Source organism: Artibeus jamaicensis, unplaced genomic scaffold (genome assembly GCF_021234435.1).
Source record: "Artibeus jamaicensis isolate MK-2021 breed Jamaican fruit bat unplaced genomic scaffold, CSHL_Jam_final scaffold_660, whole genome shotgun sequence".
In the NCBI taxonomy this organism is placed as follows: domain Eukaryota; kingdom Metazoa; phylum Chordata; class Mammalia; order Chiroptera; family Phyllostomidae; genus Artibeus; species Artibeus jamaicensis.
In genome coordinates, this window is record NW_026522052.1 from 6,189,748 (window position 1) to 6,197,247 (window position 7,500).

At 38.9% G+C, this 7,500-nt stretch overlaps 1 pseudogene; it reads right to left on the reverse strand.

The window, feature by feature from the left end:
• Window positions 1-595: 595 nt before the first annotated feature.
• Window positions 596-1,802, reverse strand: LOC119049201 (twinfilin-1-like; annotated as a pseudogene).
• Between the last annotated feature and the right edge of the window lie 5,698 nt (window positions 1,803-7,500).

Below are 7,500 nucleotides of genomic sequence, written 5' to 3' on the forward strand. Positions count from 1 at the left end.
GGAAGGTTTTACAGGAACTAGTATAAAGGACACATGGACAACAACCAAGGGGGGGTGGAAATGGGAGGGAGGTGAGGAGCACTGAGGGGGTGAGCTGGAATGGGAGTAAAAGACAAAAAGCTGTACTTGAACAACAATTAAATTAAAAAAGAAAAAGAAAATAACCTGGTTCTTAACAAATTTATTAGTGTGAATGTTTTATGGTCTTTCTCTCTTAAAGGAAAAAAATTTGATGCCTCACTAAAAAGCAAAAAGAAGCATGTCTTACGTTCAGACATTAGACTTTCTGGAATTAGCCCAACTGTATAGAATTTTAAGAATTATGTGCAAGTGTGGAGCCAGCACTAGGAAAACAGTGGGGCAAAATTAAACCTCACTACATCAAACCTTTTTCTAGCTTTAACTCAAACATAAAATTCATGAGGCTTCTATAACATTAATTTTAAAAACACACAGAAGTAAAAAGGGCTATTTTTCAGAAACTACAATTTTTTCCTTACTACATATCAACACGGAATGATTTCAGCTCTCCTATAGTAAAAGCTAGTCTTTAAAAAAAAACTGGTATTGTACTGTAACACTTAATATAATGCTATTAATCAGGAGTGGCTTCGGTTCCAGCCGCCATTCTGTTAGTCTTTGAATTCTCCCTTTTCCTGCTGGACCTTTTGGTTTTGCAAAACTTGGCTTATGTGCATGCTGCTTGGGGTGTGCTTCTTCATAAAGAAAGTCTGCAATCAACTCACCCCCATTTCTATCTCATTTTTTAATGATATCCATTTGTACTTGTCTCTCTACAATTTCTATCAGCGGGCTCTTTCAGCTAGAATACAGCATCTCTTCTACTGTGTGTGTTTCCAGTCATTAAATAAATAAAAACAATGGACTCCAAATAGTCTCCTTCATGGGAATGTTTACATAGAAGGAAATGGTAACATAGTGAATCTTTGGGAACCCCCTTTAGCAAATATTTTAGTTCTGTATTTGTTGTGTGGCCAAAACTGTAATTGAATTTTTTATATCTATTTCCAGTTGCATATAGCTGAACTGTCTGTTTTGCAATTTTTCCAAAGCCTGAAAGCTCCTGGAGAAATAGGAAATGGTATTCCTTGCAGTGTTTTATGCGGTATTTGAAGCAGTGTTTGATGCAGTGTTTGATGCAATGTTTGAAGCAGTGTTCAGTGCAGTGTTTGATGCTTGGTGTCCACACCCATGGCAGTTCGTATCTCATCAAATGTAATGTCTCAATTCTTCCTCAGCTGCAGTCAGTGGGGCAGGAGAAGACTGTGACAGTAAATATTTTTTACATTCATGTAAGGATATATCTCCCTTTACTGTTCCAAATACTTCATCCTTAATGTGGTCTGCACTGAACTCTTATTTCAGAGCTGCTCTTGCTGCTGCATACAACATTTTTTGACAAACCCGAGAATAATCTGGAGACCACACAACAACTGTCCATTCATATCTGTGGGCATTTAAGAATCTGACCTGAGGACTATAGAGCACATTTTTTCTCCTCCCACAGGGGTAAAACAAAGTGATTTAACCCCCATCCCAGGAATCTGAAGGATAACTATACGACCCAATCACAAGTTTCTCTGTTTACTGATTTCCATTCCAGAGATGGAAGCACTGACATTAAAAATGGATTGTCGTGCAGAAATATTTTCAATAAATATTTTCAGAAGTCTGTATTTTCCATTTCTTGCTCTGGCAAAGATATCTTTAATATCCTCACTTGCTTGGATGGCGGTCTGGTGGGACATGGCGGCGGCCGTGGGCTCCCAGCTTTGGCGCTGAGTACAGTGGACGGTCCTGGTTGGAGACTGTGGGAAGTGGCCTACATTCTTTTCAAGTGCACATGGAACATTTTCCAGGATAGACCACATGTTAGGACACAAAACAAGTCTCAATAAATTTAAGAAGGTTGAAATAATATCAAGCATCTTCTCTGACCATAATGGTGTGAAACTAGAAACCAATCATAAAGAAAAAAAAGCCAAAATCACACAAAGCCATGGAAGCTAAAAAAAACGTGTTACTGAATACTGACTGGGTTAACAATGAGATCAAGAAAATAATCAAAAGATACCTTGAAACAAATGAAAATGAGAACATAACAACCCAAAACCTAGGGGACACAGCAAAAGCTGTGCAATTCACCATTACAGGCCCAGCTCAAGGCACAAGAAAAAAGCTCAAACAAATAATTTAACTTTACACTTTAAAAAACTACTACAAGAACAACAAAGTGCAAAGTGAGTAGAAGAAAGGGCATAAGAAAGATCAGAGCAGAAATGAACAAAATACTCTAAAAAACAATGCAAAAGACTGAAGAAACCAAGAGCTGGTTCTTTGAAAAGGTAAAGAAAATTGCCAAAACTTTCACCAGACTCATCAAGATAAAAAAAAAGAGAGAGGACCCAAATAAGTAAAATCAGAAATGAAAGAGAAGAGGTAACACCTAGCAGCAAAGAAATGCAAAGGACTGTGAGAAAAAAATACAAACAAGTATATGCTAACAAATTGGGTGATCTGGAAGAAATGGATAACTTCCTAGAAACACATACAATCTTCTAAACTGAATCAGGAAGAGTCAGAAAATCTGAATAGACCAATTAGAACTAACAAAAATGAAGCAGTAATGAAAAAACTCCCAACAAACAGAAGTTCTGAACCAAATGGCTTCACGGGAGAATTTTACCAAACATTCAAACAAGAACTAACACCTATACTTATCAAACTATTCCAAAAATTCAAGAGGAGAAAAAACTCCCAGGCTCATTTTACAAGGCCAGCATTCTCCTAATTCCAAAACCAGATAAAGACACTACAAAGAAAGAAAATTATGGGCCAATATCTCTGATGAACACAGATGCTAAAATCCTTAACAGAATATTAGCAAACCAAATTCAGTAATACATTTAAAAAATCATACACCATGATCTAGTAGGATTTATTCCTGGGATGCAAGATTGGTACTATATCCACAAATCCATTGATGTGATACACCACATAAACAACACGAAGAATAAAAATCACATGATCACATCAATAGGTGCAGAAAAAGCATTAGATAAAATCCAGCACCCATTTGTGATTTAAAAAAAAATTCTTGGCAACATGGAAATAGAGGGAGCACACCTCAACATAATAAAGGCCATATATGACAAACCCACAGCCAACATCATACTCAGGGGCAAAAACTAAAAGGGTTTCCCTTAAGATCAGGAAGGAGACAAGGATGTCCGCTTTCACCACTCATTCAGCACAGTACTGGAAGTCCTAGCCATAGCACTCAAATAAGAAGAAGAAATAAAAAGTATCCAAATTGAAAAGGAAGAAGTAAAACTGTCATCATTTGCAGATGACATGATACTGTATAGAGATAAACCTGAAGATTCCACCAAAAGAACTATTAGAACTGATAAAAGAATTTAATAAAGTTGCAGGAGACAAAATAAGTATCTAGAAATCAGTTCCATTTTTATACGTTAATATGAACTACTAGAAAGGAAAACTAAAAAACAATCCCATTTACAACTGCATCAAAAATAAAATAAAATAAAATACCTAGGAATAAATTTAACCAAGAATGCAAAATACCTGTATTTGGAAAATTATAAGACACTGAAGAAGGAAATTGAAGAAGCTACAAATAGTGGAAGCATGTACCATGTTGAAGGATAGGAAGAATTAACATCATTAAATGTCCATACTACCCAAAACAATCTATAGATTCGGTGTAATTCTGATCAAGATACCAATAGTATATTTCACAGAATTAGAACAAATGCTCCAAAAATTTACATGAAACCACAAAGGACCCTGAATAGCCACAGAAATCTTGAGAAAGAAGAACAAATTTGGGGGAATCATGCTACCAAATGTCAAACTATACTACAAGACCACAATAATTAAAAGCATGGTACTGGCATTAAAACAGAGATAATGATCGATGGAACAGAATAGAGAGCCCAGAAATAACCAATGCCTTTATGGTCAATTGATACTTGACAAAAGAGGCAAGAACATACAATGGGGTAAGGATAGCCTATTCAATAAATGATACTGGGGAAATTGGAAAAATACATGCAAAAAATGAAATTAGACCTTTTTACAATAAACACAATAATAAGCTCAAAGTGGATTAAAGACATAAATGTTAGACTTGAAACCATAAAAATCCTAGAAAAAAACATTGGCAGTAAAATCTCAGGCACTTCTTGTAGCAATATTTTTTCTGATATATCTCCTTGGGCAAGGGAAACAAAAAAAATAAAGAAAGAAGACTACATCAAACTGAAAAGGGTTTGCACAGCAAAGGATTCCATCAATGAAATGAAAAGACAACCCACTGAATGGGAGAACAGATTCACCAATGATACATATGACAAAAGGTTAATATTCAAAATTTATAAAGAACTTATAAAACTCAATATCAAAAAATCCAATTTAAAAGTGGGCAAGGGACCTAAACAGAGACTTCTCCAAAGAGAACGTACAGATGGCCAATACACATATGAAAAGATGCTCAACATCACTAACCATCAGACAAATGCAGATTAAAACCACAATAAGATATCACCTCACATCTGTCAGGATGGCTACCATTAAATGAATCAACAAACAAGTGTTCACAAGGATGTGGAGAAAAGGGAATCCTCATGCACTGTTGGTGGGAATGCAGTCAGCACAGCCACTATGAACTAACCTCAAAAAATTAAAAATGAAACTGCCTATCACCCAGCATTTCCACTTCTGGGAATATATTCAGAGAAGCCAAAAACATTGATTTGAAAGAACGTATGCACCCCAATCTTCATTATAGTCTTATTTACAAAGGTCAAGATATGGGCCCAAGTGCCCATCAGCAGAGGAGTAGACAAAAAACTGTGGTACATTTACCCAATGGAATACTGCTCAGCTGTAATAAATAAATAATTAAATAATTAAATAAAATCTTACTTTTTGCAACATCATGGATGGACCTGAGAAGTATTATGCTAAGTGAAATAAGCCAGTCAGAGAAAGACAAATAGCATATGATTTCACTTATGTGTGGGATCTAACGAACAAAATAAACTGACAAACAAAATAGAAACAGACTCACAGACAGAGAATAGACTGACAGTTGTCAGAGGGGAGAGGTCTGGGTAAAAAAGGTGAAGGGACTAAGCAAAAAAAACTCCCAGACAACAGTATGGTGATTCCCAGAGGGAAAGGGGGTGGAGGAGGGAGAAGAGGGTAAAGGGGGGATAAGTGGTGATGGAAGGACACTTAACTTGGGGTGGACACAGTACAGTGTACAGATGATGTGCTATAGACTCGTGCACCTGAAACCTATGTAATTCTATTCATCGTTGTTACCCCAATGAATTCAATTTAAAAGACTTAAAAACAATACTCAGTGTGAGAGAACTACGTCAAAAGCTAAGAAAGAGACAATGTAGGAGGTAAGTCTATCGCAGCATGCAAGCTAAAGGCAGGGATCAGACTGAGATTGTCGTCAGAGATAAAGTATGTTAGGTCACACGTGCATGTCCCTGAATAAATGTCTTGTGTATATATACATGTCTACATGCATCTACATGAATAAATATGTAACTCCTAACCCCTAAAAGCCAGAGTCTGAATCATAGGCACAATTGAGAAATTCATTAATTGTGCCCTACTTCTCTCTATAATAATACACAGGAGGCTACAAACCTCGAATTGGGTCCAGTCCCAGAATCTGGTCAGTAAATTGAAAACAATAAGAACATAAAATGACTGAGATTCTCCATGTGCAGAAATGAAACACTCAGGACATGGCCATAAATGTGCTGTTGATAGGAATAGGGCTTCTCCCCATTTTGCGTCAAGAAGAACATGATGTCTGACAAATTCAATTAAGGCCTAAGAATTTCCCCCAAGTCCACTCAGCGACTCCAGGGTGTCTCCCCAGGAACACGCACTGGAATGTGGTTTATGGTAACACACTCAGCTGAATTGCAATGAATCTGAGGTAATGTTGTGTTGTCATAACAGTGGGTGGGGGTCCGCAGAAGTCTGGAAACTGAAAGGCAAGCAGGCTCTCAGGGTGTCTCCACGCCGCCCCAGGCCCCGGGTCGAGAACATCAGGCCTGCACAGTTGAAGCATCCCTGAAGACAGCCAGGAACCTTTGGTCTAATCCCAAGGTCTCTGAGAAAACTCTTATCTGCCCCTTGGTGTCCTCAGTGGAGGACCTTTCCATGCTGAGTGTTCTCATCCAGCTTTCTAACCAGAACCCCAGCCTCTTTAAGCAAACTGGCAGCTTCAGTGGGTAAGAGAGCCAGTTCTGCAGACAAGCTGCCTGGGTTTGAACCCCGGCTCTGGCCTTTACCCCCTGGAGGGCACTGAGCAAATTATTTAGCATCTCTTGGTGTCAGCTCCTCACTGACAGGGAGATACCCCACTTCATAAGTTGCTGGGGGAGATGAAAATAGAATAATCCAGAAATGCTTTCTATTCTGTGCCCAATAAATGCTAGCCATTTTTGTTTTTGTGGGTCTGGTTAAATCCTGACTTAGCATCGTCATCCCGTGAGAATATCTCTAGGTGAACCACTGAAGTCAAACGTTAGATCTGAAAAGTTGGCAAAGGCGTGTATCTCAAGTGACCCCATTCAAGTTCACCTCTGCCCTAAGAGGATCCCTCTTCTTTATAACTCTTAGCAGCAATGCTACTGTTTAAAAAATAATCATGTATGCCCAGAAATAAATGATCACTTTTAATAAGTACATTAGTGGATAAAAACAATATTGGATGCTAAGGAACTGTCCTCTATTGCCTCTCCGGGACTCTGCCTCAGTCACTGTTTCCCTAGAGCAAAGCAACTGACCGGGGTCATCAGAACCAGTTAGGACCTGAGAGGTCAACTGTCTTTCCAACTCTCTTACTTTACAGTCAAGAAGACTGAGAAGAGAAAGAAACAGCTTCCTTCTCTTTTCTCATTCATGGCCAGATGCTCGTTGCACTGTGCCCTTTAAGTTCATGGACCACGGACCACGGTGAAGAGAACTGCTAGGCCGTGGACTTGAACACAGAGCTTCAAACTTGAGCCTACTTAATGTGAGTGACCGTGGGCAAACCTTCCGCCGCTCCCCTGGCCTCCCTTCCCACTCTTGTAAATAGGAAACAGGGCAAGGCTGGCTCTTTCTTCGGCTCCAGGTGGTTGAGCAGATGGGATGAAATGAAACGTGAAGGTGAGGTGAAGGTGAGGTGTGAACTCTGAAGTGCGGTGTAAACAGAGTGGACTGTTTCGTGTGGATTTCGGGGCAACCTTTGACAACTCAGGTCTAATAACAGATAAAATGAGAGGCACTGACGTGAATGGATTAGATGAGTGACAGGAACAGAGACAGTGATAGAAGAACAGGTACAACAGGACTAGAGGGTCTGGCTGAGGAAGTTTCTGAAGGAACAAGGAACTCACTCATTTTGTCTCCTTCCCCTACCCTCTACGCCCCCAACCA